This window comes from Aulonocara stuartgranti, assembly GCF_965226115.1.
Source record: "Aulonocara stuartgranti genome assembly, chromosome: 9".
NCBI lineage: Eukaryota > Metazoa > Chordata > Actinopteri > Cichliformes > Cichlidae > Aulonocara > Aulonocara stuartgranti.
In genome coordinates this window covers 27,844,679-27,859,576 of record NC_138960.1, presented here as the reverse complement: position 1 = coordinate 27,859,576, position 14,898 = coordinate 27,844,679, and the positions used below count along the sequence as shown (strand labels likewise).

General features: G+C 42.5%; 2 long non-coding RNA genes across 3 annotated transcripts in view; one reads left to right on the top strand and one right to left on the bottom strand.

The window, feature by feature from the left end:
- Nucleotides 1–14,898, top strand: part of LOC309714249 — a 239,549-nt gene that overhangs the window by 199,669 nt on the left and 24,982 nt on the right. The gene's annotated exons all lie outside the window — the stretch shown is intronic.
- LOC309713717 lies at nucleotides 7,464–11,077 on the bottom strand. The gene is made up of 3 exons (XR_014278654.1): nucleotides 10,623–11,077; nucleotides 8,009–8,090; nucleotides 7,464–7,836 (listed from the first exon to the last, which is right to left on the bottom strand). It is a non-coding gene; the product is annotated as an uncharacterized lncRNA (long non-coding RNA).

The window sequence follows — 14,898 nt, the reverse complement described above, 5'->3', positions numbered from 1 at the left end:
ACCTAATATATCACAGAGAGCCGAGTGAATTTTAACCCAGAAAGTGTGAATTTTTCTGCATTTCCAGAAAATGTGTGTATGGTCTGGTTCATCCCATCCACACAGCCTCCAACATTGTTGTTGTGTATTGGTTTGTTTATTTTTAATCTTAGGTGTAATAAAATAGCGAATTTGATTTTTCCAGATGAATTCTCTCCACCTCAATGAGTGAGTTGTATTCTTATGTTCTTTCCATGTTTCATACCACATCCTCTCAGTGATTTCTTCACTCAGCTCTCTTTCCCATTTTACTTTAACATATACAGTTGATTCCTGTCTTGATTCCATCAAACATTTGTATAGGGTAGACACTGTTTTTGGAATAACACTTTTATATGCCAGTATAATTATTTTTTATAATAGGATCGATTTTGTCTTCCTCTATTTTTATATTTTTATTAAAGTAATCTCTCACCTGTAAGTATCTGAAAAAATCCTTGTTTTTTAAAGTTGTATTCCTGTTTTAATTCTTCAAAACTTTTAATTTCTCCTTTTTTGATTAATAAAATTTTCTGCTGTGTTTTACTTGCATCTATTTGAAAGAGTGAGTGTAAACACACAAAAAAATATTTTATGTGCTGGAATGTGCAGAAAATAGGTTTAAATGTTAAACAAATTTCTTCCAGTCAGAGAATGTTGCATATAATTAAATTTTTGCTTGATGCATAAAATTAAAAGATTAAAACTGATAAAACAAGTTAAAAAAAAGAGACTTTTCCATTTGATTACATTTTGTATGATGGATTATGCAGAAAAAGTAGAATTGGGCTGAAAGATCTATCGCTTTATCACCTCTTCAGGTTGTAAATCGTGTTTTTAAAAAGTAACTAAGTAACTAAGTAATTAATTACTTTTGAAAATAAGTAATCAGTAAAGTAATGGGATTACTTTTTTGGGGAAGTAATCAGTAATTAGTTACTGATTACTTTTTTTAAAGTAACTTGACCAACACTGGACACGACTGTCTCTCTAGTATCCATGTCTGAGACCCACACTTTGTCTCCAGGATTGAGCTGTAGCATATCATGTGCTCTGTGTCTGCGGTTGTAGTTTTGTCTTTGTTTTCGTTTGTACGATTGTTCTATAGCTTTGAGCTTGTCTGTGTCCGTACCTCTTGGATTTAGCTGTGATGGGATGACAGGAATAGTTGTCCTTATCCTCCTACCCATGAGAAGCTCAGTTGGGCTGTAGCCATTTTCCAATGGAGTGGCCCAGTATGCCATAAGGGCGAGATAGGGATCGCCAGACTTTTTAAGAAGACTTTTGATGGTCCTGACTGCCCTCTCGGCCTCCCCGTTGCTCTGAGGGAAGTGGGGACTGGATGTCTCATGGCTAAAACCCCATTCTTGTGCAAATCTTTTGAGGGAATCAGACGAAAACTGAGGTCCATTATCAGAGCGAACCTGCTCTGGTATGCCATGACGTGCAAAGATTGATTTACAGTGCTCAATCACTGCCTCTGATGTTGTAGATGTCAGTTTGGCAACTTCGAAGAATCTGGAAAAGTAATCCACAATGACCAGGTACTGTTTATTCTCCATCTGGAACAGATCAGTTCCAACCACGGCCCACGGTCTTTGTGGAACTCCGTAGGTAGCATGGTTTCTTTGTGGTTAGTCCGCTCACGGCAGCAAGTGTCACAGGTCTCAATCACTTTTATCAGCTCACTGCTCAGGCCTGGCCACCAAACAGATTGTTTAGCTCTCTCTCTACATTTTGTTATTCCTAGGTGTCCCTCATGTAGTTTAGACAGAATGTCTGCTCTGAGTGATGTGGGAATCACTATTCTGCTCCCATAAAGAAGCAAACCATTGTGGCTTATCTGGCCATCCGTCCACACAGAAGTTCTTCAGTTGGCTTAGAATGCTGTCATTGTCCTGATGTGTCTGGATTTCTCTGAGTCGTGGCTCTGTGGCTGGCAGACTTGCTACGACGGACTCCAATTACAAGTTGATTTCTTCCTCCGGCAAACCCTCAGTTGTGTCACATACAGGAGCTCTGGACAGTACATCTGCTGTTGCAATGTCTCTACCAGGAACATGAGATATGGTATAAGAGAACCTCATCAATCGCATGCGTAGACGTTGTATACGAGGTGGAAGCTCATCCAGGCCCTTGGAGCCAAGCAACAAGACCAGAGGTTTGTGGTCTGTTTCAATGTGGAATGTTTTCCCAATTAGGAAACTGCAAACCTCTCACAGGCCCATGTTGAAGCAAGGGCCTCTTTCTCAATTTGAGCATATCGCTGCTCTGTAGCGCTGAGAGCTCTTGAAGCGTATGCAACTGGTTTCCACCCTAAATCGGCGTGCCGCTGGAGAAGCACTGCTCCCAAGCCATATGAAGATGAATCAGCTGATACGCATTTGGATCATACAGAGCAAGCCCTGGGGGTGTTGTCAGTTCTTTTTTGACTCTGTCGAAAGCCTGCTGTTGCAGTGGCCCCCATGACCATAGGTTGGACTTCTTCAGCAGATCTCTTAGGGGGCGCGTTTTTTCCGCCAGGTGAGGAGCAAACTTTCCTAGGTGATTCACCATGCCCAGGAAGCGTCTCACCTCACTTATGTTGAACTCACGGCATGCACCTTGTCAGGATCTGCGCTAACCCCCGATGCCTCAATGACCTGCCCCAGGAACTTTATCCTGTTCTTGGAGAACTCACACTTGTTGTTCAATGTTACTCCAGCCTCCTGCAGTCGAACCAGTGCTTGTCGCAGTCTCTCATCATGCTCTGCTTGTGACGTCCCCCACATGAGCACATCATCCATCTGGCAGAGGACTCCTTCTAAGCCCTCAAGAATGCGTGCCATCCATTTCTGGAAGTGTTCTGGGGCTGATGAGATTCCAAAGCACAGACGATTATAACAATACCGACCAAAAGGTGTAATAAAGGTTGTGAGCAAAGAAGAGTCCCTGGATAAGGGAATCTGCCAAAATCCTGCATTGGCATCCAGCTTTGAAAACACTTTTGCTCCTGCAAGCTGTCCTAGTGTGTGTTCTACTGAAGGGAGTGGATGTTTCTCTCTCATGACATATTTGTTTAGTTCAGTGAGATTGCTGCATATTCTCACCTTGCCTGTGCGCTTAGGAACCACCATCATAGGCACGCACCAATCAGTGGGCTCCTCCACCTTGGAAATGACACCCTGCTGCTCCATCCTGTTCAGCTCTTCTTTAACCTTTGGTAAGAGTGGAAGAGAGATTCGCCTAGGGGTCGAGAGGGAAAACTGCTGTGCCTCGGGTTTCAGAACAAAATTGTACTCCCCTTCCATTTTGCCTAAGCCACTGAAAAGCTTGGGGAATTCTTGTTTGACAGCGTCCATAGAGTCTAAGCTAATATGATTCACTCTAGCACTCTAGTGTTCCTCCTGGGCTCTGCAGAACCCTTTTGGGCTTATCCAATCTCCCCAACTGATGCTGTGTGTAGAAAGTCTCTGGGACTGCTGTGACATCCGCTCCGGTGTCGATTATAAAGAGTGTGTTGCATTTGTCCACATGTATCTCTGTTACCCATGGACTCTCTTTGGTGTCCGCAGAGAGGGAACCCAAGAAAGCGACCTCATCCTCTGTATCGCTGTTCTCTGAAACTGTTGCAGCATTGACTTCACACAGTTTTTTGTTTCGTTTAGCATGGATGCGGTTCAGTTGTGAGTTGGTAATATCCATTTTAAAGTTAGTGCTTAGCATCTCTTGTTGCTTCTTTACAAGCTCACTTTGTCGGGCTCTGTTTAAGCGCTTTCTCTAGCGTTAATTCTGGATCCATTTGTAGCTGTTCTGACAATCGTTTGTCTTTCAGACCCACGACAAATCTGTCTCGCACCATTTCATCATGCAAAGTCCCGTATCCACAATGTTCTGCCAGACAATGCAGTGCAGTATGAAAGTTATCGACTGACTCACGCGTCTCTTGTTGGCGCTGGTTAAACTTCGCTCGCTCAAATATGATGTTTCTTCGGGCTACGAAGTGAGCATCCAACCTCCTTTTAACGGCCTCATAATCGCTCGCCTCTTCGGGAGTCAGGTGCAGGGATACCAATATGTCCTCTGCCTCCTCGCCCATAGTGTAGATAAGGGCGTTCACTTGATTTTCGTCCACTTGCGTCTGCAATCCAGACGCGATGCGAAATCTGTCAAAACGTTTTATCCATTTGGTCCAGTCGTCGGACCTAAAAGTGAACTTCTCCGGCGGTGTGACTTGAAACTGACTCATGACGTCACGTCTCTTTTCGCGCAGCTCCTCTGTGGCTGACCTTTAACCTGGCACCGACGCCGAAACCTTTCACTTATGCCCAACTAACGTTTCCAGTTGTCTTCTGACACCATGTTCCGTTATTTGAGGTTATGGATGTTATTTGACTGGAGGCATAACCCACAGACACACGAGACGCGCCATTACTCCTTTTTTTTTTCTTTTTGCCTGTCCCGTTTGGCTCTTTTGCCATCAGAATTATTGTCTAAAGGCGAAGAAAGATGCCCAACGGATTTACTTTACCAAATTGACCATCCCAGCCTTGCCGTAATGGCCTATTTGATTCACCTTTTATTGTTTATTTTATTTATTTTTTTATTTTCACTTGCTAGATACGGGACAGACTTGAATGAGGAAAAAAAAGGGAGAAAGGAAGAGGGGGAAAAAACAGCGGAGAAGAGGGACGGGGATAAAGGGCAAAAAAACCAAAAACCAACTAAATAAGCAGACAAAAAAATTACATATATCAATCACCTGGATCACCTGTTGAAAAAGAAAAAAGAAAACAAGCAATAAACAACATCACGATGATGTATGGGAATATAACAGTAAATACTAAATGTTAAACATTATTGTGCAGCACGTAATATCGACAGCGCACAGTGTGCTTTGAGGTAGGAGCCAAAAAGGGTGTAGTTTGTGTGTGTGAGCACCCGTGTGTACACCTGTGAGCATGGACACCCCAGGCCGAGAGGCCGAGGGCACCCCACCCCCGAAGTGGCCCGAGCGAGCCCCAGGCTCCAGGCCCCAATAAGCAGCCACCAAGGAGTGAGCCGGTGTGTACCTGGACGCCCATCCCCGGACACAAAGAACCACCAATGCACCGATGTCTGAGGGCGTCTGCCACTGGCAGGGGAAGTGGTGGGGGGAGATAGGCCTCCATACCTTGGAGGACCTGAGATGTCCCCAGAGAGGTGGCGTCTGATACCCAACCTGACATATGGACACAGACAAACAGGCACACACAGATACAAACATCCATTCCCACCCTCATATGTAATTACTCAACACTCAACCAACGTGGAGACAGATATAGAGAGACACTGTACACACGATCACACTCCCCAAGCGTACTCTACGAACCGGGTCTAGGTACCCTTGCCCCTGGAGGGGGAAACTGCACCCAGACCCAGGTGGTGTTACCCTTTTCCCTGCGGTGGGGAGAAGCAGACCGCCCCGACTCCGCGCCATTACTCCAATGAGTGTCCTTTATTATTTTTCATCTCCCCCCCCACAACAACCCAGCAGAAACGTTCCTACCGCTTAACATTTACCTGATACTACAGCTTCATACAAAAGATAAATTGTGGACCTACATTAAGAGCCAGTATACGAGTGAATCATACAAAGGTCCTCTAACGGTGTGTTCACACCGAACGCCATAGACGTGAACAAAAACGCGCCAGACGCCCCTAATTTGACGCGTGCACATTCGCACCTCGACGCGTGTCCAACACAAATCAATTGACGCGCGTGAACCGGAAATGTCGGAGGAATGTGGGAGGAAGTTGTGCCAGACGGTATCTTTGCAAGATGGCAGCTGTCGAGCTAGCGTTTGAAGAGAGTCTTCCTTCTCTATTTACTGTGGAGAGCAGAGCAGCGGCGTTAAGGACGTCCTCGCCGTACCTGGGTCCATAAGGTCCTCCAGATTTGTGAGCAGTTTGGTGAGTTTCAGCATTTGCTCCAGGAGCTGCACCTGGATGACCGCAGCTTTCAGCGGTACCACCGTCTTTCCCTCGCCCAGTTTCAGGACCTGCTGACCCGCGTTGGTCCAAGCATCGCCCGCCTAGACACCAACTACAGGCGCTCAATCACACCTGCAGAGCGCCTGTCCATCTGCATGCGGTTAGTAAAAGTGTTTAATACGGTAGTCCTTTATTGATACCTGTGCTAATATATGCTAAACTATCATTTATAGACTGCTAACATGGATGTGGTATGCTAACAGTGAATGCTGTCGGTGTTTACTGATAGCAAACTGTGGTATGGAGACGACTGTTTATAATATTTCTAGTGATACTCAGTGTATGCTCTCAGTGTTTGCTGATATCAAACTGTGGTATGAGGCCCACTGTGGGTTAATCTTTGTAGTGATACTCACTCCTTTTTTTTTAAATTTAGACCTGGTTTAATTCTGGGATAGTTGAATATTTGTATATAATTCTTGCAGCTGTCAGACTCTATAACAGGGGTCACCAGCCTTTCTTAAAACTGAGAGTTAGATAAAATTGTGAACAGTCTGGTTCATCTTTAGTTATATGGTTCTATCTAGCATATTCTATCTTGATAAGCTGTCTTATCACAGGTTAATTTTTCAAAAATATTAACAATGATTTAAGCAAGGAAAGGGCTACATGTCAACACACAACTCTTTATTTCTATTAATGTCTCACTTCATTCCTACCTGATTGACATGTTTAGGAATTATGAGTGATTGGCTCACTGTAGTTGTGAAAGTTGCTACCAATCAAATTATGATATGTTAAAGTTAAAACAAAACACAACTGACTGTTTTACATTATATCTAATATATTATGTAATTATCCTTATAATTACAAAATGTTTTATGTAAGAGTTTTGTGATTTATATCTGACATCACAAAAGTATTTTGGAATTTGAATGATGTATTTTGTAACTGCAGTACACATAATACTGATTTTGAACAATTTTGTCCAGGCTCCTTGCCACCAGGGACTCCTTCAGGACCAAGCGTTCAGTTACAGAGTCGGTGTGTCCGTGGTGTGTCCGATCACCCCCTAGGTAGCGACGGCCATTTGGGACTGTCTAGTGGACGACTTCATGGCTGTGCCTTCACCTGGAGACTGGCGGTCCATCACAGAGGGATTCCAGGAGCGCTGGAACTTTCCTCTGTGCTGTGCAGCTCTGGATGGGAAGCACGTCCAGAAAAAGGCACCCCATATATCATATAGGAGACACACACATTGATATACACTAAATATCTATTCCATTTCTTTTTTTGTGGTGCCCAAATTTATGCACCTGCTTGATTGTTTAAAAAATTATTGCACACTTTCTGTAAATCCAGTAAACTTCTTTTCACTTCTCAAATATCACTGTGTGTGTCTCCTGTATGATATTTAACTGACATTTTTTATTGTAACAACCAACGATTTATACAGGAAAATGATGGCTATTAACAAGGTTGCCCGAACTTTTGCATCCCACTGTATTAGTATATTTTGTCATTAGTATAATATGAAATAAATTCTACATGTGTCAAGTCGTGTGCCAACATTTGCTGTGTAGTAGAACTGAGACATTAGTCATTATAAAAATTTATTTGAAATAATATTAAAAGTCTCAAACAGAAAAACATTAAACATAAATATATAAAATATAAGTATTTACAGAGAGACAGGAATAAAAAGGACCCAGCTGCTCTCCAGAGCAGGAACAAGGCTGAGGAGGAAATGCTCCATTGGAGACTGGCGTGGCCTCTTCAGGGACTCCAGGATGGCCAGCTCCACCGCCGATGGACCGTCCTGGGACCCGTCCCTCATCTGCCTCGGAGCTGTCCTCCCCTGTGGGCCTGTAAAACAGCACAAAACACAAAGAAATGAGAAGGCTGCTACTAGATTTTAATTTCAACATTGAGAAAAAAACAAAAACAGGATATAATCAGATTGGTTGTAGATATTTAGTAAAGGTGATCACAAGGGAATCTCACCGAGTACAAAGCTATCAGCGCTTGCTGTACATACCTGTGGGTGCAGCAGCAGGAGCTCAGGGACTGGGTAGCCAGGAGAAGCAACAGGGGATGCTCTGCTGCAGAATCAGTTGGCTCTATCAAGATAATATTAAATGTTAACAGGTTGAAAACAATAGTCATAGAGAAAGTATATACAGTGGTCCCTCTTTTATTGCAGCAGGGGATCTCTGAATAACTAGCCCCTGGCCACGCACTTTATACACTTTTTTCCCCACACATGAACATTAGTCACAGTTCTCACAAGTTGATTCTCAAAGTGCAAACCTTTGTAGATTGCAAAACGTAAAAGTATTATTATGCTGCGTTTTGTCTTCATCTGCCTGCCACTTTCGTGCGCCTTTTTCCCCTCACGGTGCAGGTGTCTATTTCTGAATGAGGCTCATAGTTATGGGTGTTTTTGTGCTGTTTTTTTTCTATTGGACGTGATGGTTATCAAAACCAAACATGATAAATTTGGCAAGCGCAGGAGACACGACACGAAGGAGATTTGTCAATCAGGCTGCAGAATGCAATGCTGTACTGTAATAAAAAAATCAGCGAAAAAGCGAAGCAGTGACGGATGAGCGGGACCACTGTGTGCTGTTTATTAATAAACAAAATATATTCATATACGACAACATGAATAAAAGCAGAACGGTAGTGATGGCCCGCTTGAAGCTGACGCTCCGGAGCGTGTGTCGAAAAAAACAACACACTGGTTCAGAAGCACTGTGTCGAGGCTTGCTTCGTTTGGCAAAAGTCACGTGACCAGTGACGTCCGAAGCTTCATTACGCACGTAACTGCTTCGGTACCTGATTCAAACGGATATAAGGAAGTGAATCATCCACGGGATTCGTGGAGTGCGTTGATGGTGACAGAGAGCGAAGAGGTGATCATTCCACTGACAGATATGGAGCCAGCGAGGAAGAGGACGGTCTGGTGTGTGGGAATATTTTGAGTTGATTTTGCTCAATTTATTTTATCTGCCGAAGTGAAAAACTTGAAATGTCCAAAATCATGTTTTCATAATGTAAATATCATTACAGCATATGACTGTAGGAACACTTCCATGTGAATTAAAGCTGATGAAGACTACAAAAATGTATTTGGCACTATACGTACATGACATTGCTACACAGTTTAGAAAATCATTTTGTTTATTGTTTTTAGGTGATAGTCTGCAGGACCCAGGAATACCTGCATATCTACCAACTTGCAGTGTGGTTCCTGCACTCCACAGCCTCTTCTGTTCCATGCAAGTGGATTTTCTCCAGGGCAGGAGAAACTATTTCTAAGAAAAGAAACAGACTCAGCCAGTGCACAGTAACACTAATCCTCTTTTTAAATGTAAATAACAAAAGGGCTACCTGACATAGAGCATGTTTTTACTTTGCAAGTTCTTGATTAGGGGTGGGTTTTGATTATCGCTTTTCTGATTACAATCCATGCTAAATTGAATAAAGTGATCTTGATTCATTAAAATCCCGTGTCGATTTGTAAATTAACGTTATTATGCCTGAAACGCCAGCATCTCAGGTTAAACCTCACAACATGTCGTCAAACACCAAACAGCTAAAACAGTAACTGGGAGCAGGTTTACGGATTCTGCATACAAACGTAAACACAGAGCGCGGACCCGACGCGTCAGAGTCAGATTTTGATGTGTCGGCGGGTCCGCGCTGTGTTTGCCTCTTTTTTTCCCCGCTGGCTTCTGCAGCTGCAGGTTTCATAACTCTCTGTTTACATCTCTAATTAAGTCTCACATGTGTCAGCTTTCTTTTAATAGATACGAAATTATGGATATATACTGTTAAATGATCAGAATTGTAATATTTCTGACTGAGGCAAAACTTTCCAGATTCCAATCAAATTGAATCGGATCCTGTATCGAATCAAAATGATTCTACAAATCAGTGACGATGCAGCCGTACTCAGCCCCCTAAGCATTTTCCCTTTCCAGTTCACAATCAATCCCACCCCTAGGTCAAAAATATGTATAGGACAATTGGCCTCATCTAATATTTTGTATGAACCTGTCCAGCTGTCCAGTGATTAAACGACAAGTAGATGGAGGCAGGACTTCACAGCAGGGGCATACTCCATAATGTGCTGTGCATTATCATATGTATATTATATATATTGCTCACTTATTGTATTTACCAACATCAAGGAGTTATGAGCAAAGAAAGGCCACCATAGTGCATGTTTAAATAGGGAAAGTTTATTGATCAAAATGTATTACGCAAATACGCATTACATTTTTTTCAGCCCCCCAATCGAGAAAAGAAAACCAATTACATGTTCAAAGCAACGGAACGGTGGCCCAATATCAGAGAGAACTCCACTCTTGAGTGAGCAGTGATAATTGAGCAGTCCGTTTTATTTTGCAGATTCAAGCTGCTCTTCAAAATTTTCACCACCAGATGTCACCGGAGAGGACTGTGTTGAAAAGCTTCGAGTAATGAACCGTTTTTCAATACAAGCTTCAGTGCTTCGGAAAGCTTCATTTGGCCATCACTACAGAACGGTATTTGTACATCAGTGGGTAAATAGCGGTGGCTTGCTAGTTTTTGTGCGGCTTCCCCAGGTCAGTGAAAACTTTCAAAAGAGAAATGGATGAACCTACCAGATTGCCCGATCTCTTCACATATCTTCCTCCGAGTTCGGTCCTTTATATTCTTGTCTCAGTACAGAAAGCAGCTGGTGTCGTACAGCTCTGGGTTGTCGTTGATTAGCCTTTCCTCCATATTGAATGAAGTATGAAGGGCTTTGGCTGGATCTGCCCCTTTGACCTAGGTCAGAGCCACGTCACCAGGCTCCTGATTGGTTGTTGCAGTGCGAATTGACGCTGGAGTTCAGATTTTTCCAACTCGAGCGGTAGATGCGATACGCGCGTATGCACAAAATGCAACACAAACACTGACGCCTGGTTTTATTCGCGAGTCAAACGCACCAGACGCGCTACACTGACGCGCGTTTTATGCGTTTTCGCGATGCTAATCTACTTCCGAATTTTCGTGGGACCCGGAATCATGTGTCATCGCGCTTTTCATTGACTTTACATGTAAACCTGATGCTCTGTTCGCGTCTATCGCGTTGGGTGTGAACACACCGTCCCCCCTCCAAAAAAAACCCATGTTGCTGTAAAACAACATAATAGTTCCTGTTTCAAAGAAAAATACTTGAGCAGTTTATTCTATTGCTAAACTGAGTCATCTCAGCTTGCTTCCTTCTGCCCAATCAGACAGCAAAGAAATTGGTGCAATCCCGCCCTAAATTACTTTAATTTAAACATTTTTCAATCATTGTTTGAAAATACTTCCTAAATAAATAGCTGCAAATTTGCACTTATAGGAGCGGCATATACTTGCCAAAAGGCTTGAAGCTAGCTGTAGCAACAAAGCCAGTTTGTGTAATTGGAGCAATTAGTGAGGGCCACTCTTGGGTTAATTGAGTTAGATGCTTTCATCCCACAGGATCCAGACCTAAGATTCAAAATGTTATTAAGGTGTTTCAGTGTAGCTTTCGTCTGTGTACAGTCACCCAACTCCACTTCCTCAGAGCCGCTGGGAGGGTCAGATAGCCAAAAGTAAAGAGACTGAAGTTATTGTAAGCCACACAACTACAGGGCAAAACAAAGCTCTTCTGTGATTCTAATACACTTTAAAATACACGAAAACAAGAATCACAGAAGCCAACTCAAGTTTAGGTGGCCAGACTTCTGCAAAATTGTCTTCAATTTGCAAATAAATTGAGAAATCAAAAGAAAATCAGAAGAATATTAGAACACTGACATTCAACCTCCCTTCATACATTGCATTATTAAGTGGAGTGAGAAATGTAGAAGAGAAACATGGACAGAGAGACTCAACCTTGGTGTGGTCCTGTGAGGAGTAATAAGTGGGGCCAGAGACGGAGAGTAGACGACTATTGAGGCAAGTCACTAATTAGCCACTAGTGGCACTGGCCTTTTGTACTTTCACATGCTATGTATTTATGGATGTGTGTGAGTGTGAGACTCTCCCACTTTCACAGGTATATTATTCATGTCATTATTTCAAAAAAGTAATGCACAGAAATCCATAAAAACCTTATTACCTTAGGGAATTTTGCATTTATAAATAACATCTAATAATGCTGCTTGGAGTTTTCTAATAAAGCCTAGCATCTCCTCAGGCTACCAACATGTCTATAAAAAGTCAATGACTGCTTTTAGATTTCCTGCTGTAAATTTAAAATTAAATTATGTAATTTAAAAACTTTTAAGAACAAGCTCGATGCTTGTGTATCGACAACATGTGCAAGAGTTTTCAATAAGCGAACGCATCAAGAAAATAACATCGTCTCTTATATTTCACAATGAAGAAATGCTTTTTCTCTATTGTTGCTTCTATGATGATTCAACAAGAGTGCTCCTGGTGCTTGCTCCTATGTCATTTACATGTATGTATGTATGGTAACTTACCTTAGCACAACCAGTTTACAAAGCACTCAAAAAACCCCAAAGAGCTCCAAGCATTACAAATCTCCTCTTGTCTATAGGAAGTCTTCCTCTTCTGAAACTCACCTCAGGTTCACGTGGTTCGGATCAGTGACACATGCAGCCCCCACTCAGTATGAACCAACATGTGGACCTTGAGGAACTCTCTGGGGAGCCTTTAAGACCCATCCACTTCATCCCCCTTAAGCTGTTCTCCATTGAGACAGTGCTTTAGTGCAAACCACAGCATCAGCTGAGAAGCTGAGTGACTTTTATGCTCTATGTGCAGTACTGCACTTAAAGGGTGGACTGCTATCTTTTAGCCAACATACTGGAGAGAACTTCAGTAACAGTTCTCTTTGTTCTTTTTATAAATAAAAAGGTGGAGGCTTGTGTTCTGTCATAACCGCATAGCTACTAAACAATAGGATGTCTTTGATTCTAACTTGAGCCCACCTAAAGCATTACAGAATCAAACCAGCGTGACTTTGAGTCATCACTGGAGGTTTTGCTATTTTCTCCCCACCGTAGCTCTCGTTTAAAGGGTGGAGGGGGCTTCACTGAAATTGCGACGGAACAGCAAATTGGAGAGCTGCCAATCTAATTGCTTCCTGTGTCTGCATGCCCATCAGTCAATGCTTTGGAAAGGCTCAGTAGCCTTGGCTTGAATGACCACGATTCACCTTTGTTTGACTGCAGGTGTCGTCTATTACATTATTCATGATTACAAGAATTCCTGTTATACCCTGAGCTAAAGGGACAGATTTCTGTGCTACTTCTCACTATGATATAATGTCCAGCTGCATGTGTATGTAGCGGGTTTATTTTAGAAACTTCTTCAAAGAATTTCTTATGAATCTGAAGGGAAAAAAGAATCCTTGCATAGATGTGTTATTTTCACTTTCCTGGTACTACAACCTCTAATAAGCTACGCCTTGATGGAATTCACACCATTATGATCGTCTTATGGATTAAGCCACATAAAGACATGTGAAATAATGAGCTTGGCATTTTCTCTCTCGCCTCTCGCACCGAGGTGCTCTGAAATTTTTGTTGAGAGTGCTCTTGATCAAAATTACCTGCCGCTGTCCTTTCCACTTCAGCCGTGCAGAAACGGTCCTCGCTGTTACTTTTCACAGGGGCAGCACAGCTCCAGCTCATGCCACCACGACTTGTTGCATAAGCTTTAGCTTAACACGTGAAAACTTTCAAGACTGCCCCCTGGACTCCTCGGGCACTGATTGATTGCAAGAGATTTGCAGCAGTTTTTTTCTTTTTTTAACCAATGCTTCCTCTCACGCCGCTCAGTGTGGCTGTGAAATGAGTCTTTAGTGAGTGACACAGAATACTAAACACACTGAAAAGGTCAGTCAATATCTAATTGCTTTGTCAACTCAGTCTTTATTCATATCTTAAATATTTAATATTGCTATTAATAATTTAGAGGCAGGAGAGTCTGATTTCAGATCGCACGGTGGTATCAGGAAAGATCTCATTAGGCGTTTTTCATAATGAATGACATCTTTCCTGTCAGCAACAGGCTACTTAACATGGATACTCACACCTCCAGGAGGGAGATCACCTTTCCTCCAATGTGTGAAATGTAAAACAAAGGAAATGAGAAAATGTTTCATCTTATCACGAAGATAAAAGATAAGAAACCTTGCAGGTGCTGTAGGCATCGCAATTCCACCACATTCTGCTTCCAACAGGGAAATAGGATAATGTATTTATTTGATGAGATTTGGGTATGTTTTTTTTTTTGCTTTTTTAAAAAAAGGTTCACTATACTCCTTATCTCACACACTAGAAGGAGAATCTGTCTCAACATCAGAAGGCTTTTTTGGGGTGTAGATGATAAAGTCCCTTCATTTTTTTATTTTATCTGTTTTTTAAAGAATGAATTGCTCTCTGTATTCCAATGAGCCTTAAAACAAAACGCAAAAGCGGCGTAGAAACCACGGGCGCAGATAAAACGCCATGCTCCGAATCCCGCAATGAAAAACAAACTTTGTCAAGCTGGATTAACACTCACACAAGCTCCCGAGCAGGAAGGCAATTACTTGTGTTAACACTGTTATCCACTGTAACGTCCCTCGACAGCTGATTCTTCTTTGTGGGCGTCCGTGTGTGTTTATGTGTGTGAAGAGGAGAGAGCAAAAGATATAAAGAGCTTTCGTGCCTTCTTGTCTAACATGGTGTATATGTAAACTCCACAGAGGCTTGAATGCAGTAAAGACAGGCAGTAATGAGGTGCCGCAGTAGAAGTGTGTGAAAGAGACGCTAATTTGCACCTCTCGAGCACCCTATGACTTCATTTTAAACTCCAATGCATCTGAGCCATATACCATGAAAAGCTATGAACTGCCTTTCAAAACACAGTATGGGCAAAAACAATGGGCGCTGTTGCAAAGCAACCGCT